Consider the following 25072-nt stretch of genomic DNA (forward strand, 5'->3'; position numbering starts at 1 on the left):
GGGGAGTCAGTCCTCGTCTCGAATGCGGGCATGCACTTGCGCTTTCCTCCAGAGCGGTAGCAGCAGTGTCACGCAGTCCACCGCGTGGTTCAAAGGATCTATGGTTTTCCCTCGAGTCTATCCCACGAGGCTTTCCCACGAGGCTTTCCCACGAGGCTTTCCCACAGGGCTGTCCCACGTGCACACGTGGTGGGAGTCGATCCTCGGCTTGAACGTCAAGGCAGTGCAGGGAAAACAGGTTCCTCTGGAATGGACTGACACATCTGGGGGTCTCTTGGAATGGTGCCACGACCCTGGAGTTCCTCTCTCCTTTCCTGTGGAGAGCGCCTCCTCTTGAGATGCAACGGGAACGCCTGGAATTCTTTCCCTACGAAACAGGGAAAGGATCCCTCATCTCGAGCTAGGAGGCGGAACCGGGGCTCCCCTGGATGTGTGCGGGACCCCACGTGCTTCCTCTCGAGTGGAGACGGGTATGTCGGGGAACTTCTTGAGTTGCAGCAAGGGTGTGAAGGACCCTTTGGAAGTTCCAGTGGTTAGATGTTATTGGCCTCGAGAAGCCTCAGCGGAAATGGGCCTCATCTCGCCTGGAGGGCAAAACCTCCTGGATTTTCTCAAGTTGCGGCAGGTGCTCTCGACTTACGACGGGGACCTCAGGGACCCGCTCTGGTGGCCTCAGGAAAGGCCAGTCCCCATGCGAGTTCCTCGGGGGCCTCTCGGGATTCCTCTCCCGTCGATGCCGTGGCCTAAGACCTTGTGTGGAGTCGGGGCCGGAACCTGAGGATTCCTCTCCAGTGCTGACATGGATTTTGGGGTACTTCTGGAGTCTCCCCAGGGGAGTCAGTCCTCGTCTCGAATGCGGGCATGCACTTGCGCTTTCCTCCAGATCGGTAGCAGCAGTGTCACGCAGTCTGCCGCGTGGATCACAGGATATATCGTTTTCCCTCGAGTCTTTCCCACGAGGCTTTCACACGAGGCTTTCCCAAAGGGCTGTCCCACGTGCACACGTGGTGGGGGTCGATCCTCAGCTTGAACGTCAAGGCAGTGCAGGGAAAACAGGTTCCTCTGGAATGGACTGACACATCTGGGGGACTCTTGGAATGTTGGCACGACCCTGGAGTTCCTCTCGCCTTTCCTGTGGAGAGCGCCTCCTCTTGAGATGCGACGGGAACGCCGGGAATTCTTTCCCTACGAAACAGGGAAAGGATCCCTCATCTCGAGCTAGGCGGCGAAAAAGGGGCTTCCCTGGATGTGTGCGGGACCCTCGTGCTTCCTCTCGAGTGGAGACGGGTATGTCGGGGAACTTCTTGAGTTGCAGCAAGGGTGTGAAGGACCCTTTGGAAGTTCCAGTGGTTAGATGTGGTTAGCCTCGAGAAGCCTCAGCGGAAATGGGCCTCATCTCGCCTGGAGGGCAAAAACTCCTGGATTTTCTCGAGTTGCGGCAGGTGCTCTCGACATACGACGGGGACCGCAGGGACCCGCTCTGGTGGCCTAAGGAAAGGCCAGTCCCCATGCGAGTTCCTAGGGGGCCCTTAGGGATTCCTCTCCCGTCGATGCCGGGGCCTAAGACCTTGTGTGGATTCGGGTTCCGAAAGTGAGGATTCCTCTCCAGTGCTGACATGGATCTTGGGGTACTTCTAGAGTCTCCCCAGGGGAGTCAGTCCTCGTCTCGAATGCGGGCATGCACTTGTGCTTTCCTCCAGAGCTGTAGCAGCAGTGTCAAGCAGTCCGCCGCGTGCATCAAAGGATCTATGGTTTTCCCTCGAGTCTTTCCCACGAGGCTTTCCCATGAGGCTTTCCCACAGGGCTGTCCAACGTGCACAGGTGGTGGGAGTCGATCCTCGGCTTGAACGTCAAGGCAGTGCAGGGAAAACAGGTCCCTCTGGAATGGACTGACACATCTGGGCGTCTCTTGGAATGGTGGCACGACCCTGGAGTTCCTCTCTCCTCTCCTGTGGAGAGCGCCTCCTCTTGAGATGCGACGGGAAAGCCGGGAATTCTTTCCCTACGAAACAGGGAAAGGATCCCTCATCTCGAGCTAGGAGGCGGAAACGGGGCTCCCCTGGATGTGTGCGGGACCCCACGTGCTTCCTCTCGAGTGGAGACGGGTATGTCGGGGAACTTCTTGAGTTGCAGCCAGGGTGTGAAGGACCCTTTGGAAGTTCCAGTGGTTAGATATGATTGGCCTCGAGAAGCCTCAGCGGAAATGGGCCTCGTCTCGCCTGGAGGGCAAAACCTCCTGGATTTTCTCGAGTTGCGGCAGGTGCTCTCGACTTACGACGGGGACCTCGGGGACCCGCTCTGGTGGCCCCAGGAAAGGCCAGTCCCCATGCGAGTTCCTCTGGGGCCGCTCGGGATTCCTCTCCCATCGATGCCGGGGCCTAAGACCTTGTGTGGAGTCGGGGCCCGAACCTGAGGATTCCTCTCCAGTGCTGACATGGATCTTGGGGTACTTCTGGAGTCTCCCCAGCGGAGTCAGTCCTCGTCTCGAATGCGGGCATGCACTTGCTCTTTCCTCCAGAGCGGTAGCAGCAGTGTCACGCAGTCCGCCGCGTGGATCAAAGGATCTATGGTTTTCCCTCGAGCCTTTCCCACGAGGCTTTCCCTCGAGGCTTTCCCACAGGGCTGTCCCACAGGGCTGTCCCACGTGCACACGTGGTGGGAGTCGATCCTCGGCTTGAACGTCAAGGCAGTGCAGGGAAAACAGGTTCCTCTGGAATGGACTGACACATCTGGGGGACTCTTGGAATGGTGGCACGACCCTGGAGTTCCTCTCGCCTTTCCTGTGGAGAGCGCCTTCTCTTGAGATGCGACGGGAACGCCGGGAATTCTTTCCCTACGAAACAGGGAAAGGATCCCTCATCTCGAGCTAGGAGGCGGAAACGGGGCTCCCCTGGATGTGTGCGGGACCCCACGTGCTTCCTCTCGAGTGGAGACGGGTATGTCGGGGAACTTCTTGAGTTGCAGCAAGGTTGTGAAGGACCCTTTGGAAGTTCCAGTGGTTAGATATGATTGGCCTCGAGAAGCCTCAGCGGAAATGGGCCTCGTCTCGCCTGGAGGGCAAAACCTCCTGGATTTTCTCGAGTTGCGGCAGGTGCTCTCGACTTACGACGGGGACCTCGGGGACCCGCTCTGGTGGCCCCAGGAAAGGCCAGTCCCCATGCGAGTTCCTCTGGGGCCGCTCGGGATTCCTCTCCCATCGATGCCGGGGCCTAAGACCTTGTGTGGAGTCGGGGCCCGAACCTGAGGATTCCTCTCCAGTGCTGACATGGATCTTGGGGTACTTCTGGAGTCTCCCCAGCGGAGTCAGTCCTCGTCTCGAATGCGGGCATGCACTTGCTCTTTCCTCCAGAGCGGTAGCAGCAGTGTCACGCAGTCCGCCGCGTGGATCAAAGGATCTATGGTTTTCCCTCGAGCCTTTCCCACGAGGCTTTCCCTCGAGGCTTTCCCACAGGGCTGTCCCACAGGGCTGTCCCACGTGCACACGTGGTGGGAGTCGATCCTCGGCTTGAACGTCAAGGCAGTGCAGGGAAAACAGATTCCTCTGGAATGGACTGACACATCTGGGGGACTCTTGGAATGGTGGCACGACCCTGGAGTTCCTCTCGCCTTTCCTGTGGAGAGCGCCTCCTCTTGAGATGCGACGGGAACGCCGGGAATTCTTTCCCTACGAAACAGGGAAAGGATCCCTCATCTCGAGCTAGGAGGCGGAAACGGGGCTACCCTGGATGTGTGCGGGACCCTCGTGCTTCCTCTCGAGTGGAGACGGGTATGTCGGGGAACTTCTAGAGTTGCAGCAAGGGTGTGAAGGACCCTTTGGAAGTTCCAGTGGTTAGACGTGATTAGCCTCGAGAAGCCTCAGCGGAAATGAGCCTCATCTCACCTGGAGGGCAAAACCTCCTGGATTTTCTCGAGTTGCGGCAGGTGCTCTCGACTTACGACGGGGACCTCAGGGAACCGCTCTGGTGGCCTCAGGAAAGGCCAGTCCCCAAGCGAGTTCCTCGGGGGCCTCTCGGGATTCCTCTCCCGTCGATGCCGGGGCCTAAGACCTTGTGTGGAGTCGGGGCCGGAACCTGAGGATTCCTCTCCAGTGCTGACATGGATCTTGGGGTAATTCTGGAGTTTCCCCAGGGGAGTCAGTCCTCGTCTCGAATGCGGGCATGCACTTGCGCTTTCCTCCAGAGCGGTAGCAGCAGTGTCACGCAGTCCGCCGCGTGAATCAAAGGATCTATGATTTTCCCTCGAGTCTTTCCCACGAGGCTTTCCCACGAGGCTTTCCCACAGGGCTGTCCCACGTGCACACGTGTTGGGAGTGGATTCTCGGCTTGAACGTCAAGGCAGTGCAGGGAAAAAAGTTTCCTCTAGAATGGACTGACACATCTGGGGCACTCTTTGAATGGTGGCAAGACCCTGGAGTTCCTTTCGCCTTTCCTGTGGAGAGCGCCTCCTCTTGAGATGCGACGGGAACGCCGGGAATTCTTTCCCTACGAAACAGGGAAAGGATCCCTCATCTCGAGCTAGGAGGCAGAAACGGGGCTCCCCTGGATGTGTGCGGGACACCACGTGCTTCCTCTCGAGTGGAGACGGGTATGTCGGGGAACTTCTTGAGTTGCAGCAAGGGTGTGAAGGACCCTTTGGAAGTTCCAGTGATTAGATGTGATTGGCCTCGAGAAGCCTCAGCGGAAATGGGCCTCATCTCACCTGGAGGGCGAAACCTCCTGGATTTTCTCGAGTTGCGGCAGGTGCTCTCGACTTACGACGGGGACCTCATGGACCCGCTCTGGTGGCCTCAGGAAAGGCCAGTCCCCATGCGAGTTCCTCGGGTCCTCTCGGGATTCCTCTCCCGTCGATGCTGGGGCCTAAGCCATTGTGTGGAGTCGGGGCCGGAACGTGAGGATTCCTCTCCAGTGCTGACATGGATCTTGGGGTACTTCTGGAGTCTCCCCAGGGGAGTCAGTCCTCGTCTCGAATGCGGGCATGCACTTGCGCATTCCTCCAGATCGGTAGCAGCAGTGTCACGCAGTCTGCCGCGTGGATCACAGGATCTCTGATTTTTCCCTCGAATCTTTCCCACGAGGCTTTCCCACGAGGCTTTCCCACAGGGCTGTCCCACGTGCACACGTCGTGGGAGTCGATCCTCAGCTTGAACGTCAAGGCAGTGCAGGGAAACCGGTTCCTCTGGTTGGACTGACACATCTGGGGGACTCTTGGAATGTTGGCACGACCCTGGAGTTCCTCTCGCCTTTCCTGTGGAGAGCGCCTCCTCTTGAGAAGCGACGGGAACGCCGGGAATTCTTTCCCTACGAAACAGGGAAAGGATCCCTCATCTCGAGCTAGGAGGCGGAAAAGGGGCTTCCCTGGATGTGTGCGGGACCCTCGTGCTTCCTCTCGAGTGGAGACGGGTATGTCGGGGAACTTCTTGAGTTGCAGCAAGGGTGTGAAGGACACTTTGGAAGTTCCAGTGGTTAGATGTGATTAGCCTCGAGAAGCCTCAGCGGAAATGGGCCTCATCTCGCCTGGAGGGCAAAACCTCCTGGATTTTCTCGAGTTGCGGCAGGTGCTCTCGACTTACGACGGGGACCTCAGGGACCCGCTCTGGTGGCCTCACGAAAGGCCAGTCCCCATGCGAGTTCCTAGTGGGCCCATAGGGATTCCTCTCCCGTCGATGCCGGGGCCTAAGACCTTGTGTGGATTCGGGTTCCGAAAGTGAGGATTCCTCTCCAGTGCTGACATGGATCTTGGGGTACTTCTAGAGTCTCCCCAGGGGAGTCAGTCCTCGTCTCGAATGCGGGCATGCACTTGCGCTTTCCTCCAGAGCTGTAGCAGCAGTGTCAAGCAGTCCGCCGCGTGCATCAAAGGATCTATGGTTTTCCCTCGAGTCTTCCCCACGAGGCTTTCCCACGAGGCTTTCCCACGAGGCTTTCCCACAGGGCTGTCCCACGTGCACACGTGGTGGGAGTCGATCCTCGGCTTGAACGTCAAGGCAGTGCAGGGAAAACAGGTTCCTCTGGCATGGACTGACTCATCTGGGGGACTCTTGGAATGGTGGCACGACCCTGGAGTTCCTCTCGCCTTTCCTGTGGAGAGCGCCTTCTCTTGAGAGGCGACGGGAACGCCGGGAATTCTTTCCCTACGAAACAGGGAAAGGATCCCTGATCTCGAGCTAGGAGGCGGAAACGGGGCTCCCCTGGATGTGTGCGGGACCCCACGTGATTCCTCTCAAGTGGAGACGGGTATGTCGGGGAACTTCTTGAGTTGCAGCAAGGGTGTGAAGGACCCTTTGGAAGTTCCAGTGGTTAGACGTGATTAGCCTCGAGAAGCCTCAGCGGAAATGGGCCTCATCTCGCCTGGAGGGCAAAACCTCCTGGATTTTCTCGAGTTGCGGCAGGTGCTCTCGACTTACGACGGGGACCTCAGGGACCCGCTCTGGTGGCCTCAGGAAAGGCCAGTCCCCATGCGAGTTCCACGGGTCCTCTCGGGATTCCTCTCCCGTCGATGCTGGGGCCTAAGCCCTTGTGTGGAGTCGGGGCCGGAACGTGAGGATTCCTCTCCAGTGCTGACATGGATCTTGGGGTACTTCTGGAGTCTCCCCAGGGGAGTCAGTCCTCGTCTCGAATGCGGGCATGCACTTGCGCTTTCCTCCAGAGCGGTAGCAGCAGTGTCACGCAGTCCACCGCGTGGTTCAAAGGATCTATGGTTTTCCCTCGAGTCTATCCCACGAGGCTTTCCCACGAGGCTTTCCCACTAGGCTTTCCCACAGGGCTGTCCCACGTGCACACGTGGTGGGAGTCGATCCTCGGCTTGAACGTCAAGGCAGTGCAGGGAAAACAGGTTCCTCTGGAATGGACTGACACATCTGGGGGTCTCTTGGAATGGTGCCACGACCCTGGAGTTCCTCTCTCCTTTCCTGTGGAGAGCGCCTCCTCTTGAGATGCGACGGGAACGCCTGGAATTCTTTCCCTACGAAACAGGGAAAGGATCCCTCATCTCGAGCTAGGAGGCGGAACCGGGGCTCCCCTGGATGTGTGCGGGACCCCACGTGCTTCCTCTCGAGTGGAGACGGGTATGTCGGGGAACTTCTTGAGTTGCAGCAAGGGTGTGAAGGACCCTTTGGAAGTTCCAGTGGTTAGATGTTATTGGCCTCGAGAAGCCTCAGCGGAAATGGGCCTCATCTCGCCTGGAGGGCAAAACCTCCTGGATTTTCTCAAGTTGCGGCAGGTGCTCTCGACTTACGACGGGGACCTCAGGGACCCGCTCTGGTGGCCTCAGGAAAGGCCAGTCCCCATGCGAGTTCCTCGGGGGCCTCTCGGGATTCCTCTCCCGTCGATGCCGTGGCCTAAGACCTTGTGTGGAGTCGGGGCCGGAACCTGAGGATTCCTCTCCAGTGCTGACATGGATTTTGGGGTACTTCTGGAGTCTCCCCAGGGGAGTCAGTCCTCGTCTCGAATGCGGGCATGCACTTGCGCTTTCCTCCAGATCGGTAGCAGCAGTGTCACGCAGTCTGCCGCGTGGATCACAGGATATATCGTTTTCCCTCGAGTCTTTCCCACGAGGCTTTCACACGAGGCTTTCCCAAAGGGCTGTCCCACGTGCACACGTGGTGGGGGTCGATCCTCAGCTTGAACGTCAAGGCAGTGCAGGGAAAACAGGTTCCTCTGGAATGGACTGACACATCTGGGGGACTCTTGGAATGTTGGCACGACCCTGGAGTTCCTCTCGCCTTTCCTGTGGAGAGCGCCTCCTCTTGAGATGCGACGGGAACGCCGGGAATTCTTTCCCTACGAAACAGGGAAAGGATCCCTCATCTCGAGCTAGGCGGCGAAAAAGGGGCTTCCCTGGATGTGTGCGGGACCCTCGTGCTTCCTCTCGAGTGGAGACGGGTATGTCGGGGAACTTCTTGAGTTGCAGCAAGGGTGTGAAGGACCCTTTGGAAGTTCCAGTGGTTAGATGTGGTTAGCCTCGAGAAGCCTCAGCGGAAATGGGCCTCATCTCGCCTGGAGGGCAAAAACTCCTGGATTTTCTCGAGTTGCGGCAGGTGCTCTCGACATACGACGGGGACCGCAGGGACCCGCTCTGGTGGCCTAAGGAAAGGCCAGTCCCCATGCGAGTTCCTAGGGGGCCCTTAGGGATTCCTCTCCCGTCGATGCCGGGGCCTAAGACCTTGTGTGGATTCGGGTTCCGAAAGTGAGGATTCCTCTCCAGTGCTGACATGGATCTTGGGGTACTTCTAGAGTCTCCCCAGGGGAGTCAGTCCTCGTCTCGAATGCGGGCATGCACTTGTGCTTTCCTCCAGAGCTGTAGCAGCAGTGTCAAGCAGTCCGCCGCGTGCATCAAAGGATCTATGGTTTTCCCTCGAGTCTTTCCCACGAGGCTTTCCCATGAGGCTTTCCCACAGGGCTGTCCAACGTGCACAGGTGGTGGGAGTCGATCCTCGGCTTGAACGTCAAGGCAGTGCAGGGAAAACAGGTCCCTCTGGAATGGACTGACACATCTGGGCGTCTCTTGGAATGGTGGCACGACCCTGGAGTTCCTCTCTCCTCTCCTGTGGAGAGCGCCTCCTCTTGAGATGCGACGGGAACGCCGGGAATTCTTTCCCTACGAAACAGGGAAAGGATCCCTCATCTCGAGCTAGGAGGCGGAAACGGGGCTCCCCTGGATGTGTGCGGGACCCCACGTGCTTCCTCTCGAGTGGAGACGGGTATGTCGGGGAACTTCTTGAGTTGCAGCCAGGGTGTGAAGGACCCTTTGGAAGTTCCAGTGGTTAGATATGATTGGCCTCGAGAAGCCTCAGCGGAAATGGGCCTCGTCTCGCCTGGAGGGCAAAACCTCCTGGATTTTCTCGAGTTGCGGCAGGTGCTCTCGACTTACGACGGGGACCTCGGGGACCCGCTCTGGTGGCCCCAGGAAAGGCCAGTCCCCATGCGAGTTCCTCTGGGGCCGCTCGGGATTCCTCTCCCATCGATGCCGGGGCCTAAGACCTTGTGTGGAGTCGGGGCCCGAACCTGAGGATTCCTCTCCAGTGCTGACATGGATCTTGGGGTACTTCTGGAGTCTCCCCAGCGGAGTCAGTCCTCGTCTCGAATGCGGGCATGCACTTGCTCTTTCCTCCAGAGCGGTAGCAGCAGTGTCACGCAGTCCGCCGCTTGGATCAAAGGATCTATGGTTTTCCCTCGAGCCTTTCCCACGAGGCTTTCCCTCGAGGCTTTCCCACAGGGCTGTCCCACAGGGCTGTCCCACGTGCACACGTGGTGGGAGTCGATCCTCGGCTTGAACGTCAAGGCAGTGCAGGGAAAACAGGTTCCTCTGGAATGGACTGACACATCTGGGGGACTCTTGGAATGGTGGCACGACCCTGGAGTTCCTCTCGCCTTTCCTGTGGAGAGCGCCTTCTCTTGAGATGCGACGGGAACGCCGGGAATTCTTTCCCTACGAAACAGGGAAAGGATCCCTCATCTCGAGCTAGGAGGCGGAAACGGGGCTCCCCTGGATGTGTGCGGGACCCCACGTGCTTCCTCTCGAGTGGAGACGGGTATGTCGGGGAACTTCTTGAGTTGCAGCAAGGTTGTGAAGGACCCTTTGGAAGTTCCAGTGGTTAGATATGATTGGCCTCGAGAAGCCTCAGCGGAAATGGGCCTCGTCTCGCCTGGAGGGCAAAACCTCCTGGATTTTCTCGAGTTGCGGCAGGTGCTCTCGACTTACGACGGGGACCTCGGGGACCCGCTCTGGTGGCCCCAGGAAAGGCCAGTCCCCATGCGAGTTCCTCTGGGGCCGCTCGGGATTCCTCTCCCATCGATGCCGGGGCCTAAGACCTTGTGTGGAGTCGGGGCCCGAACCTGAGGATTCCTCTCCAGTGCTGACATGGATCTTGGGGTACTTCTGGAGTCTCCCCAGCGGAGTCAGTCCTCGTCTCGAATGCGGGCATGCACTTGCTCTTTCCTCCAGAGCGGTAGCAGCAGTGTCACGCAGTCCGCCGCGTGGATCAAAGGATCTATGGTTTTCCCTCGAGCCTTTCCCACGAGGCTTTCCCTCGAGGCTTTCCCACAGGGCTGTCCCACAGGGCTGTCCCACGTGCACACGTGGTGGGAGTCGATCCTCGGCTTGAACGTCAAGGCAGTGCAGGGAAAACAGATTCCTCTGGAATGGACTGACACATCTGGGGGACTCTTGGAATGGTGGCACGACCCTGGAGTTCCTCTCGCCTTTCCTGTGGAGAGCGCCTCCTCTTGAGATGCGACGGGAACGCCGGGAATTCTTTCCCTACGAAACAGGGAAAGGATCCCTCATCTCGAGCTAGGAGGCGGAAACGGGGCTACCCTGGATGTGTGCGGGACCCTCGTGCTTCCTCTCGAGTGGAGACGGGTATGTCGGGGAACTTCTAGAGTTGCAGCAAGGGTGTGAAGGACCCTTTGGAAGTTCCAGTGGTTAGACGTGATTAGCCTCGAGAAGCCTCAGCGGAAATGGGCCTCATCTCACCTGGAGGGCAAAACCTCCTGGATTTTCTCGAGTTGCGGCAGGTGCTCTCGACTTACGACGGGGACCTCAGGGAACCGCTCTTGTGGCCTCAGGAAAGGCCAGTCCCCATGCGAGTTATTCGGGGGCCTCTCGGGATTCCTCTCCCGTCGATGCCGGGGCCTAAGATCTTGTGTGGAGTCGGGGCCGGAACCTGAGGATTCCTCTCCAGTGCTGGCATGGATCTTGGGGTACTTCTGGAGTCTCCCCAGGGGAGTCAGTCCTCGTCTCGAATGCGGGCATGCACTTGCGCTTTCCTCCAGAGCGGTAGCAGCAGTGTCACGCAGTCCGCCGCGTGGATCAAAGGATCTATGATTTTCCCTCGAGTCTTTCCCACGAGGCTTTCCCACGAGGCTTTCCCACAGGGCTGTCCCATGTGCATACGTGTTGGGAGTGGATTCTCGGCTTGAACGTCAAGGCAGTGCAGGGAAAAAAGTTTCCTCTAGAATGGACTGACACATCTGGGGCACTCTTGGAATGGTGGCAAGACCCTGGAGTTCCTTTCGCCTTTCCTGTGGAGAGCGCCTCCTCTTGAGATTCGACGGGAACGCCGGGAATTCTTTCCCTACGAAACAGGGAAAGGATCCCTCATCTCGAGCTAGGAGGCGGAAACGGGGCTCCCCTGGATGTGTGCGGGACACCACGTGCTTCCTCTCGAGTGGAGACGGGTATGTCGGGGAACTTCTTGAGTTGCAGCCTGGGTGTGAAGGACCCTTTGGAAGTTCCAGTGGTTAGATGTGATTAGCCTCGAGAAGCCTCAGCGGAAATGGGCCTCATCTCGCCTGGAGGGCAAAACCTCCTGGATTTTCTCGAGTTGCGGCAGGTGCTCTCGACTTACGACGGGGACCTCAGGGACCCGCTCTGGTGGCCTCAGGAAAGGCCAGTCCCCATGCGAGTTCCTCGGGTCCTCTCGGGATTCCTCTCCCGTCGATGCTGGGGCCTAAGCCCTTGTGTGGAGTCGGGGCCGGAACGTGAGGATTCCTCTCCAGTGCTGACATGGATCTTGGGGTACTTCTGGAGTCTCCCCAGGGGAGTCAGTCCTCGTCTCGAATGCGGGCATGCACTTGCGCTTTCCTCCAGAGCGGTAGCAGCAGTGTCACGCAGTCCACCGCGTGGATCAAAGGATCTATGGTTTTCCCTGGAGTCTTTCCCACGAGGCTTTCCCACGAGGCTTTCCCACGAGGCTTTCCCACAGGGCTGTCCCACGTGCACACGTGGTGGGAGTCGATCCTCGGCTTGAACGTCAAGGCAGTGCAGGGAAAACAGGTTCCTCTGGAATGGACTGACACATCTGGGGGACTCTTGGAATGGTGGCACGACCCTGGAGTTCCTCTCGCCTTTCCTGTGGAGAGCGCCTCCTCTTGAGATGCGACGGGAACGCCGGGAATTCTTTCCCTACGAAACAGGGAAAGGATCCCTCATCTCGAGCTAGGAGGCGGAAACGGGGCTACCCTGGATGTGTGCGGGACCCTCGTGCTTCCTCTCGAGTGGAGACGGGTATGTCGGGGAACTTCTAGAGTTGCAGCAAGGGTGTGAAGGACCCTTTGGAAGTTCCAGTGGTTAGACGTGATTAGCCTCGAGAAGCCTCAGCGGAAATGAGCCTCATCTCACCTGGAGGGCAAAACCTCCTGGATTTTCTCGAGTTGCGGCAGGTGCTCTCGACTTACGACGGGGACCTCAGGGAACCGCTCTGGTGGCCTCAGGAAAGGCCAGTCCCCAAGCGAGTTCCTCGGGGGCCTCTCGGGATTCCTCTCCCGTCGATGCCGGGGCCTAAGACCTTGTGTGGAGTCGGGGCCGGAACCTGAGGATTCCTCTCCAGTGCTGACATGGATCTTGGGGTAATTCTGGAGTTTCCCCAGGGGAGTCAGTCCTCGTCTCGAATGCGGGCATGCACTTGCGCTTTCCTCCAGAGCGGTAGCAGCAGTGTCACGCAGTCCGCCGCGTGAATCAAAGGATCTATGATTTTCCCTCGAGTCTTTCCCACGAGGCTTTCCCACGAGGCTTTCCCACAGGGCTGTCCCACGTGCACACGTGTTGGGAGTGGATTCTCGGCTTGAACGTCAAGGCAGTGCAGGGAAAAAAGTTTCCTCTAGAATGGACTGACACATCTGGGGCACTCTTGGAATGGTGGCAAGACCCTGGAGTTCCTTTCGCCTTTCCTGTGGAGAGCGCCTCCTCTTGAGATGCGACGGGAACGCCGGGAATTCTTTCCCTACGAAACAGGGAAAGGATCCCTCATCTCGAGCTAGGAGGCAGAAACGGGGCTCCCCTGGATGTGTGCGGGACACCACGTGCTTCCTCTCGAGTGGAGACGGGTATGTCGGGGAACTTCTTGAGTTGCAGCAAGGGTGTGAAGGACCCTTTGGAAGTTCCAGTGATTAGATGTGATTGGCCTCGAGAAGCCTCAGCGGAAATGGGCCTCATCTCACCTGGAGGGCGAAACCTCCTGGATTTTCTCGAGTTGCGGCAGGTGCTCTCGACTTACGACGGGGACCTCATGGACCCGCTCTGGTGGCCTCAGGAAAGGCCAGTCCCCATGCGAGTTCCTCGGGTCCTCTCGGGATTCCTCTCCCGTCGATGCTGGGGCCTAAGCCATTGTGTGGAGTCGGGGCCGGAACGTGAGGATTCCTCTCCAGTGCTGACATGGATCTTGGGGTACTTCTGGAGTCTCCCCAGCGGAGTCAGTCCTCGTCTCGAATGCGGGCATGCACTTGCTCTTTCCTCCAGAGCGGTAGCAGCAGTGTCACGCAGTCCGCCGCGTGGATCAAAGGATCTATGGTTTTCCCTCGAGCCTTTCCCACGAGGCTTTCCCTCGAGGCTTTCCCACAGGGCTGTCCCACAGGGCTGTCCCACGTGCACACGTGGTGGGAGTCGATCCTCGGCTTGAACGTCAAGGCAGTGCAGGGAAAACAGGTTCCTCTGGAATGGACTGACACATCTGGGGGACTCTTGGAATGGTGGCACGACCCTGGAGTTCCTCTCGCCTTTCCTGTGGAGAGCGCCTTCTCTTGAGATGCGACGGGAACGCCGGGAATTCTTTCCCTACGAAACAGGGAAAGGATCCCTCATCTCGAGCTAGGAGGCGGAAACGGGGCTCCCCTGGATGTGTGCGGGACCCCACGTGCTTCCTCTCGAGTGGAGACGGGTATGTCGGGGAACTTCTTGAGTTGCAGCAAGGTTGTGAAGGACCCTTTGGAAGTTCCAGTGGTTAGATATGATTGGCCTCGAGAAGCCTCAGCGGAAATGGGCCTCGTCTCGCCTGGAGGGCAAAACCTCCTGGATTTTCTCGAGTTGCGGCAGGTGCTCTCGACTTACGACGGGGACCTCGGGGACCCGCTCTGGTGGCCCCAGGAAAGGCCAGTCCCCATGCGAGTTCCTCTGGGGCCGCTCGGGATTCCTCTCCCATCGATGCCGGGGCCTAAGACCTTGTGTGGAGTCGGGGCCCGAACCTGAGGATTCCTCTCCAGTGCTGACATGGATCTTGGGGTACTTCTGGAGTCTCCCCAGCGGAGTCAGTCCTCGTCTCGAATGCGGGCATGCACTTGCTCTTTCCTCCAGAGCGGTAGCAGCAGTGTCACGCAGTCCGCCGCGTGGATCAAAGGATCTATGGTTTTCCCTCGAGCCTTTCCCACGAGGCTTTCCCTCGAGGCTTTCCCACAGGGCTGTCCCACAGGGCTGTCCCACGTGCACACGTGGTGGGAGTCGATCCTCGGCTTGAACGTCAAGGCAGTGCAGGGAAAACAGATTCCTCTGGAATGGACTGACACATCTGGGGGACTCTTGGAATGGTGGCACGACCCTGGAGTTCCTCTCGCCTTTCCTGTGGAGAGCGCCTCCTCTTGAGATGCGACGGGAACGCCGGGAATTCTTTCCCTACGAAACAGGGAAAGGATCCCTCATCTCGAGCTAGGAGGCGGAAACGGGGCTACCCTGGATGTGTGCGGGACCCTCGTGCTTCCTCTCGAGTGGAGACGGGTATGTCGGGGAACTTCTAGAGTTGCAGCAAGGGTGTGAAGGACCCTTTGGAAGTTCCAGTGGTTAGACGTGATTAGCCTCGAGAAGCCTCAGCGGAAATGGGCCTCATCTCACCTGGAGGGCAAAACCTCCTGGATTTTCTCGAGTTGCGGCAGGTGCTCTCGACTTACGACGGGGACCTCAGGGAACCGCTCTTGTGGCCTCAGGAAAGGCCAGTCCCCATGCGAGTTATTCGGGGGCCTCTCGGGATTCCTCTCCCGTCGATGCCGGGGCCTAAGATCTTGTGTGGAGTCGGGGCCGGAACCTGAGGATTCCTCTCCAGTGCTGGCATGGATCTTGGGGTACTTCTGGAGTCTCCCCAGGGGAGTCAGTCCTCGTCTCGAATGCGGGCATGCACTTGCGCTTTCCTCCAGAGCGGTAGCAGCAGTGTCACGCAGTCCGCCGCGTGGATCAAAGGATCTATGATTTTCCCTCGAGTCTTTCCCACGAGGCTTTCCCACGAGGCTTTCCCACAGGGCTGTCCCATGTGCATACGTGTTGGGAGTGGATTCTCGGCTTGAACGTCAAGGCAGTGCAGGGAAAAAAGTTTCCTCTAGAATGGACTGACACATCTGGGGCACTCTTGGAATGGTGGCAAGACCCTGGAGTTCCTTTCGCCTTTCCTGTGGAGAGCGCCTCCTCTTGAGATTCGACGGGAACGCCGGGAATTCTTTCCCTACGAAACAGGGAAAGGATCCCTCATCTCGAGCTAGGAGGCGGAAACGGGGCTCCCCTGGATGTGTGCGGGACACCACGTGCTTCCTCTCGAGTGGAGACGGGTATGTCGGGGAACTTCTTGAGTTGCAGCCTGGGTGTGAAGGACCCTTTGGAAGTTCCAGTGGTTAGATGTGATTAGCCTCGAGAAGCCTCAGCGGAAATGGGCCTCATCTCGCCTGGAGGGCAAAACCTCCTGGATTTTCTCGAGTTGCGGCAGGTGCTCTCGACTTACGACGGGGACCTCAGGGACCCGCTCTGGTGGCCTCAGGAAAGGCCAGTCCCCATGCGAGTTCCTCGGGTCCTCTCGGGATTCCTCTCCCGTCGATGCTGGGGCCTAAGCCCTTGTGTGGAGTCGGGGCCGGAACGTGAGGATTCCTCTCCAGTGCTGACATGGATCTTGGGGTACTTCTGGAGTCTCCCCAGGGGAGTCAGTCCTCGTCTCGAATGCGGGCATGCACTTGCGCTTTCCTCCAGAGTGGTAGCAGCAGTGTCACGCAGTCCACCGCGTGGATCAAAGGATCTATGGTTTTCCCTGGAGTCTTTCCCACGAGGCTTTCCCACGAGGCTTTCCCACGAGGCTTTCCCACAGGGCTGTCCCACGTGCACACGTGGTGGGAGTCGATCCTCGGCTTGAACGTCAAGGCAGTGCAGGGAAAACAGGTTCCTCTGGAATGGACTGACACATCTGGGGGACTCTTGGAATGGTGGCACGACCCTGGAGTTCCTCTCGCCTTTCCTGTGGAGAGCGCCTCCTCTTGAGATGCGACGGGAACGCCGGGAATTCTTTCCCTACGAAACAGGGAAAGGATCCCTCATCTCGAGCTAGGAGGCGGAAACGGGGCTACCCTGGATGTGTGCGGGACCCTCGTGCTTCCTCTCGAGTGGAGACGGGTATGTCGGGGAACTTCTAGAGTTGCAGCAAGGGTGTGAAGGACCCTTTGGAAGTTCCAGTGGTTAGACGTGATTAGCCTCGAGAAGCCTCAGCGGAAATGAGCCTCATCTCACCTGGAGGGCAAAACCTCCTGGATTTTCTCGAGTTGCGGCAGGTGCTCTCGACTTACGACGGGGACCTCAGGGAACCGCTCTGGTGGCCTCAGGAAAGGCCAGTCCCCAAGCGAGTTCCTCGGGGGCCTCTCGGGATTCCTCTCCCGTCGATGCCGGGGCCTAAGACCTTGTGTGGAGTCGGGGCCGGAACCTGAGGATTCCTCTCCAGTGCTGACATGGATCTTGGGGTAATTCTGGAGTTTCCCCAGGGGAGTCAGTCCTCGTCTCGAATGCGGGCATGCACTTGCGCTTTCCTCCAGAGCGGTAGCAGCAGTGTCACGCAGTCCGCCGCGTGAATCAAAGGATCTATGATTTTCCCTCGAGTCTTTCCCACGAGGCTTTCCCACGAGGCTTTCCCACAGGGCTGTCCCACGTGCACACGTGTTGGGAGTGGATTCTCGGCTTGAACGTCAAGGCAGTGCAGGGAAAAAAGTTTCCTCTAGAATGGACTGACACATCTGGGGCACTCTTGGAATGGTGGCAAGACCCTGGAGTTCCTTTCGCCTTTCCTGTGGAGAGCGCCTCCTCTTGAGATGCGACGGGAACGCCGGGAATTCTTTCCCTACGAAACAGGGAAAGGATCCCTCATCTCGAGCTAGGAGGCAGAAACGGGGCTCCCCTGGATGTGTGCGGGACACCACGTGCTTCCTCTCGAGTGGAGACGGGTATGTCGGGGAACTTCTTGAGTTGCAGCAAGGGTGTGAAGGACCCTTTGGAAGTTCCAGTGATTAGATGTGATTGGCCTCGAGAAGCCTCAGCGGAAATGGGCCTCATCTCACCTGGAGGGCGAAACCTCCTGGATTTTCTCGAGTTGCGGCAGGTGCTCTCGACTTACGACGGGGACCTCATGGACCCGCTCTGGTGGCCTCAGGAAAGGCCAGTCCCCATGCGAGTTCCTCGGGTCCTCTCGGGATTCCTCTCCCGTCGATGCTGGGGCCTAAGCCATTGTGTGGAGTCGGGGCCGGAACGTGAGGATTCCTCTCCAGTGCTGACATGGATCTTGGGGTACTTCTGGAGTCTCCCCAGGGGAGTCAGTCCTCGTCTCGAATGCGGGCATGCACTTGCGCTTTCCTCCAGAGCGGTAGCAGCAGTGTCACGCAGTCCACCGCGTGGATCAAAGGATCTATGGTTTTCCCTGGAGTCTTTCCCACGAGGCTTTCCCACGAGGCTTTCCCACGAGGCTTTCCCACAGGGCTGTCCCACGTGCACACGTGGTGGGAGTCGATCCTCGGCATGAACGTCAAGGCAGTGCAGGGAAAACAGGTTCCTCTGGAATGGACTGACACATCTGGGGGACTCTTGGAATGGTGTCACGACCCTGGAGTTCCTCTCGCCTTTCCTGTGGAGAGCGCCTCCTCTTGAGATGCGACGGGAACGCCCGGAATTCTTTCCCTACGAAACAGGGAAAGGATCCCTCATCTCGAGCTAGGAGGCGGAAACGGGGCTCCCCTGGATGTGTGCGGGACCCACGTGCTTCCTCTCGAGTGGAGACGGGTATGTCGGGGAACTTCTTGAGTTGCAGCAAGGGTGTGAAGGACCCTTTGGAAGTTTCAGTGTTTAGACGTGATTAGCCTCGAGAAGCCTCAGCGGAAATGGGCCTCATTTCGCCTGGAGGGCAAAACCTCCTGGATTTTCTCGAGTTGCGGCAGGTGCTCTCGACTTACGACGGGGACCTCAGGAACCCGCTCTGGTGGCCTCAGGAAAGGCCAGTCCCCATGCGAGTTCCTCGGGGGCCTCTGGGGATTCCTCTCCCGTCGATGCCGGGGCCTAAGACCTTGTGTGGAGTCGGGGCCGGAACCTGAGGATTCCTCTCCAGTGCTGACATGGATCTTGGGGTACTTCTGGAGTCTCCCCAGGGGAGTCAGTCCTCGTCTCGAATGCGGGCATGCACTTGCGCATTCCTCCAGATCGGTAGCAGCAGTGTCACGCAGTCTGCCGCGTGGATCACAGGATCTCTGATTTTTCCCTCGAATCTTTCCCACGAGGCTTTCCCACGAGGCTTTCCCACAGGGCTGTCCCACGTGCACACGTCGTGGGAGTCGATCCTCAGCTTGAACGTCAAGGCAGTGCAGGGAAACAGGTTCCTCTGGTTGGACTGACACATCTGGGGGACTCTTGGAATGTTGGCACGACCCTGGAGTTCCTCTCGCCTTTCCTGTGGAGAGCGCCTCCTCTTGAGAAGCGACGGGAACGCCGGGAATTCTTTCCCTACGAAACAGGGAAAGGATCCCTCATCTCGAGCTAGGAGGCGGAAAAGGGGCTTCCCTGGATGTGTGCGGGACCCTCGTGCTTCCTCTCGAGTGGAGACGGGTATGTCGGGGAACTTCTTGAGTTGCAGCAAGGGTGTGAAGGACACTTTGGAAGTTCCAGTGGTTAGATGTGATTAGCCTCGAGAAGCCTCAGCGGAAATGGGCCTCATCTCGCCTGGAGGGCAAAACCTCCTGGATTTTCTCGAGTTGCGGCAGGTGCTCTCGACTTACGACGGGGACCTCAGGGACCCGCTCTGGTGGCCTCACGAAAGGCCAGTCCCCATGCGAGTTCCTAGTGGGCCCATAGGGATTCCTCTCCCGTCGATGCCGGGGCCTAAGACCTTGTGTGGATTCGGGTTCCGAAAGTGAGGATTCCTCTCCAGTGCTGACATGGATCTTGGGGTACTTCTAGAGTCTCCCCAGGGGAGTCAGTCCTCGTCTCGAATGCGGGCATGCACTTGCGCTTTCCTCCAGAGCTGTAGCAGCAGTGTCAAGCAGTCCGCCGCGTGCATCAAAGGATCTATGGTTTTCCCTCGAGTCTTCCCCACGAGGCTTTCCCACGAGGCTTTCCCACGAGGCTTTCCCACAGGGCTGTCCCACGTGCACACGTGGTGGGAGTCGATCCTCGGCTTGAACGTCAAGGCAGTGCAGGGAAAACAGGTTCCTCTGGCATGGACTGACTCATCTGGGGGACTCTTGGAATGGTGGCACGACCCTGGAGTTCCTCTCGCCTTTCCTGTGGAGAGCGCCTTCTCTTGAGAGGCGACGGGAACGCCGGGAAATCTTTCCCTACGAAACAGGGAAAGGATCCCTCATCTCGAGCTAGGAGGCGGAAACGGGGCTCCCCTGGATGTGTGCGGGACACCACGTGCTTCCTCTCGAGTGGAGACGGGTATGTCGGGGAACTTCTTGAGTTGCAGCCTGGGTGTGAAGGACCCTTTGGAAGTTCCAGTGGTTAGATGTGATTAGCCTCGAGAAGCCTCAGCGGAAATGGGCCTCATCTCGCCTGGAGGGCAAAACCTCCTGGATTTTCTCGAGTTGCGGCAGGTGCTCTCGACTTACGACGGGGACCTCAGGGACCCGCTCTGGTGGCCTCAGGAAAGGCCTGTCCCCATGCGAGTTCCTCGGGTCCTCTCGGGATTCCTCTCCCGTCGATGCTGGGGCCTAAGCCCTTGTGTGGAGTCGGGGCCGGAACGTGAGGATTCCTCTCCAGTGCTGACATGGATCTTGGGGTACTTCTGGAGTCTCCCCAGGGGAGTCAGTCCTCGTCTCGAATGCGGGCATGCACTTGCGCTTTCCTCCAGAGCGGTAGCAGCAGTGTCACGCAGTCCACCGCGTGGATCAAAGGATCTATGGTTTTCCCTGGAGTCTTTCCCACGAGGCTTTCCCACGAGGCTTTCCCACGAGGCTTTCCCACAGGGCTGTCCCACGTGCACACGTGGTGGGAGTCGATCCTCGGCTTGAACGTCAAGGCAGTGCAGGGAAAACAGGTTCCTCTGGAATGGACTGACACATCTGGGGGACTCTTGGAATGGTGGCACGACCCTGGAGTTCCTCTCGCCTTTCCTGTGGAGAGCGCCTCCTCTTGAGATGCGACGGGAACGCCGGGAATTCTTTCCCTACGAAACAGGGAAAGGATCCCTCATCTCGAGCTAGGAGGCGGAAACGGGGCTACCCTGGATGTGTGCGGGACCCTCGTGCTTCCTCTCGAGTGGAGACGGGTATGTCGGGGAACTTCTAGAGTTGCAGCAAGGGTGTGAAGGACCCTTTGGAAGTTCCAGTGGTTAGACGTGATTAGCCTCGAGAAGCCTCAGCGGAAATGAGCCTCATCTCACCTGGAGGGCAAAACCTCCTGGATTTTCTCGAGTTGCGGCAGGTGCTCTCGACTTACGACGGGGACCTCAGGGAACCGCTCTGGTGGCCTCAGGAAAGGCCAGTCCCCAAGCGAGTTCCTCGGGGGCCTCTCGGGATTCCTCTCCCGTCGATACCGGGGCCTAAGACCTTGTGTGGAGTCGGGGCCGGAACCTGAGGATTCCTCTCCAGTGCTGACATGGATCTTGGGGTAATTCTGGAGTTTCCCCAGGGGAGTCAGTCCTCGTCTCGAATGCGGGCATGCACTTGCGCTTTCCTCCAGAGCGGTAGCAGCAGTGTCACGCAGTCCGCCGCGTGAATCAAAGGATCTATGGTTTTCCCTCGAGTCTGTCCCACGAGGCTTTCCCACGAGGCTTTCCCACAGGGCTGTCCCACGTGCACACGTGTTGGGAGTGGATTCTCGGCTTGAACGTCAAGGCAGTGCAGGGAAAAAAGTTTCCTCTAGAATGGACTGACACATCTGGGGCACTCTTGGAATGGTGGCAAGACCCTGGAGTTCCTTTCGCCTTTCCTGTGGAGAGCGCCTCCTCTTGAGATGCGACGGGAACGCCGGGAATTCTTTCCCTACGAAACAGGGAAAGGATCCCTCATCTCGAGCTAGGAGGCAGAAACGGGGCTCCCCTGGATGTGTGCGGGACACCACGTGCTTCCTCTCGAGTGGAGACGGGTATGTCGGGGAACTTCTTGAGTTGCAGCAAGGGTGTGAAGGACCCTTTGGAAGTTCCAGTGATTAGATGTGATTGGCCTCGAGAAGCCTCAGCGGAAATGGGCCTCATCTCACCTGGAGGGCGAAACCTCCTGGATTTTCTCGAGTTGCGGCAGGTGCTCTCGACTTACGACGGGGACCTCATGGACCCGCTCTGGTGGCCTCAGGAAAGGCCAGTCCCCATGCGAGTTCCTCGGGTCCTCTCGGGATTCCTCTCCCGTCGATGCTGGGGCCTAAGCCATTGTGTGGAGTCGGGGCCGGAACGTGAGGATTCCTCTCCAGTGCTGACATGGATCTTGGGGTACTTCTGGAGTCTCCCCAGGGGAGTCAGTCCTCGTCTCGAATGCGGGCATGCACTTGCGCTTTCCTCCAGAGCGGTAGCAGCAGTGTCACGCAGTCCACCGCGTGGATCAAAGGATCTATGGTTTTCCCTGGAGTCTTTCCCACGAGGCTTTCCCACGAGGCTTTCCCACGAGGCTTTCCCACAGGGCTGTCCCACGTGCACACGTGGTGGGAGTCGATCCTCGGCATGAACGTCAAGGCAGTGCAGGGAAAACAGGTTCCTCTGGAATGGACTGACACATCTGGGGGTCTCTTGGAATGGTGCCACGACCCTGGAGTTCCTCTCGCCTTTCCTGTGGAGAGCGCCTCCTCTTGAGATGCGACGGGAACGCCGGGAATTCTTTCCCTACGAAACAGGGAAAGGATCCCTCATCTCGAGCTAGGAGGCGGAAACGAGGCTCCCCTGGATGTGTGCGGGACCCCACGAGCTTCCTCTCGATTGGAGACGGGTATGTCGGGGAACTTCTTGAGTTGCAGCAAGGGTGTGAAGGACCCTTTGGAAGTTCCAGTGGTTAGATGTTATTGGCTTCGAGAAGCCTCAGCGGAAATGGGCCTCATTTCGCCTGGAGGGCAAAACCTCCTGGATTTTCTCGAGTTGCGGCAGGTGCTCTCGACTTACGACGGGGACCTCAGGAACCCGCTCTGGTGGCCTCAGGAAAGGCCAGTCCCCATGCGAGTTCCTCGGGGGCCTCTGGGGATTCCTCTCCCGTCGATGCCGGGGCCTAAGACCTTGTGTGGAGTCGGGGCCGGAACCTGAGGATTCCTCTCCAGTGCTGACATGGATCTTGGGGTACTTCTGGAGTCTCCCCAGGGGAGTCAGTCCTTGTCTCGAATGCGGGCATGCACTTGCGCATTCCTCCAGATCGGTAGCAGCAGTGTCACGCAGTCTGCCGCGTGGATCACAGGATCTCTGATTTTTCCCTCGAATCTTTCCCACGAGGCTTTCCCACGAGGCTTTCCCACAGGGCTGTCCCACGTGCACACGTCGTGGGAGTCGATCCTCAGCTTGAACGTCAAGGCAGTGCAGGGAAACCGGTTCCTCTGGTTGGACTGACACATCTGGGGGACTCTTGGAATGTTGGCACGACCCTGGAGTTCCTCTCGCCTTTCCTGTGGAGAGCGCCTCCTCTTGAGAAGCGACGGGAACGCAGGGAATTCTTTCCCTACGAAACAGGGAAAGGATCCCTCATCTCGAGCTGGGAGGCGGAAAAGGGGCTTCCCTGGATGTGTGCGGGACCCTCGTGCTTCCTCTCGAGTGGAGACGGGTATGTCGGGGAACTTCTTGAGTTGCAGCAAGGGTGTGAAGGACACTTTGGAAGTTCCAGTGGTTAGATGTGATTAGCCTCGAGAAGCCTCAGCGGAAATGGGCCTCATCTCGCCTGGAGGGCAAAACCTCCTGGATTTTCTCGAGTTGCGGCAGGTGCTCTCGACTTACGACGGGGACCTCAGGGACCCGCTCTTGTGGCCTCACGAAAGGCCAGTCCCCATGCGAGTTCCTCGGGGGCCTCTCGGGATTCCTCTCCCGTCGATGCCGGGGCCGAAGACCTTGTGTGGAGTCGGGGCCGGAACCAGAGGATTCCTCTCCAGTGCTGACATGGATCTTGGGGTACTTCTGGAGTCTCCCCAGGGGAGTCAGTCCTCGTCTCGAATGAGGGCATGCACTTGCGCTTTCCTCCAGAGCGGTAGCAGCAGTGTCACGCAGTCCGCCGCGTGGATCAAAGGATCTATGGTTTTCCCTGGAGTCTTTCCCACGAGGCTTTCCCACGAGGCTTTCCCACAGGGCTGTCCCACGTGCACACGTGGTGGGAGTCGATCCTCGGCTTGAACGTCAAGGCAGTGCAGGGAAAACAGGTTCCTCTGGCATGGACTGACTCATCTGGGGGACTCTTGGAATGGTGGCACGACCCTGGAGTTCCTCTCGCCTTTCCTGTGGAGAGCGCCTTCTCTTGAGAGGCGACGGGAACGCCGGGAATTCTTTCCCTACGAAACAGGGAAAGGATCCCTGATCTCGAGCTAGGAGGCGGAAACGGGGCTCCCCTGGATGTGTGCGGGACCCCACGTGATTCCTCTCAAGTGGAGACGGGTATGTCGGGGAACTTCTGGAGTTGCAGCAAGGGTGTGAAGGACCCTTTGGAAGTTCCAGTGGTTAGACGTGATTAGCCTCGAGAAGCCTCAGCGGAAATGGGCCTCATCTCGCCTGGAGGGCAAAACCTCCTGGATTTTCTCGAGTTGCGGCAGGTGCTCTCGACTTACGACGGGGACCTCAGGGACCCGCTCTGGTGGCCTCAGGAAAGGCCAGTCCCCATGCGAGTTCCACGGGGGCCTCTCGGGATTCCTCTCCCGTCGATGCCGGGGCCTAAGACCTTGTGTGGAGTCGGGGCCGGAACCTGAGGATTCCTCTCCAGTGCTGACATGGATCTTGGGGTACTTCTGGAGTCTCCCCAGGGGAGTCAGTCCTCGTCTCGAATGCGGGCATGCACTTGCGCTTTCCTCCAGAGCGGTAGCAGCAGTGTCACGCAGTCCGCCGCGTGGATCAAAGGATCTATGGTTTTCCTTCGAGTCTTTCCCACGAGGCTTTCCCACGAGGCTTTCCCACAGGGCTGTCCCACGTGCACACGTGGTGGGAGTCGATCCTCGGCTTGAACGTCAAGGCAGTGCAAGGAAAACAGGTTCCTCTGGAATGGACTGACACATCTGGGCGTCTCTTGGAATGGTGGCAAGACCCTGGAGTTCCTCTCTCCTCTCCTGTGGAGAGCGCCTCCTCTTGAGATGCGACGGGAACGCCGGGAATTCTTTCCCTACGAAACAGGGAAAGGATCCCTCATCTCGAGCTAGGAGGCGGAAACGGGGCTCCCCTGGATGTGTGCGGGACCCCACGTGCTTCCTCTCGAGTGGAGACGGGTATGTCGGGGAACTTCTTGAGTTGCAGCCAGGGTGTGAAGGACCCTTTGGAAGTTCCAGTGGTTAGACGGGATTAGCCTCGAGAAGCCTCAGCGGAAATGGGCCTCATCTCGCCTGGAGGGCAAAACCTCCTGGATTATCTCGAGTTGCGGCAGGTGCTCTCGACTTACGACGGGGACCTCAGGGACCCGCTCTGGTGGTCTCAGGAAAGGCCAGTCCCCATGCGAGTTCCTCGGGGGCCTCTCGGGATTCCGCTCCCGTCGATGCCGGGGCCTAAGACCTTGTGTGGAGTCGGGGCCGGAACCTGAGGATTCCTCTCCAGTGCTGACATGGATCTTGGGGTACTTCTGGAGTCTCCCCAGGGGAGTCAGTCCTCGTCTCGAATGCGGGCATGTACTTGCGCTTTCCTCCAGAGCGGTAGCAGCAGTGTCACGCAGTTCGCCACGTGGATCAAAGGATCTATGGTTTTCCCTCGAGTCTTTCCCACGAGGCTTTCCAACGAGGCTTTCCCACGAGGCTTTCCCACAGGGCTGTCCCACGTGCACACGTGGTGGGAGTCGATCCTCGGCTTGAACGTCAAGGCAGTGCAGGGAAAACAGGTTCCTCTGGAATGGACTGACACCTCTGGGGGACTCTTTGAATGGTGGGACGACCCTGGAGTTCCTCTCGCCTTTCCTGTGGAGAGCGCCTTCTCTTGAGATGCGACGGGAATGCCGGGAAT

This window comes from Ovis canadensis, chromosome 14 (genome assembly GCF_042477335.2).
Source record: "Ovis canadensis isolate MfBH-ARS-UI-01 breed Bighorn chromosome 14, ARS-UI_OviCan_v2, whole genome shotgun sequence".
Taxonomy (NCBI): Eukaryota; Metazoa; Chordata; class Mammalia; order Artiodactyla; family Bovidae; genus Ovis; species Ovis canadensis.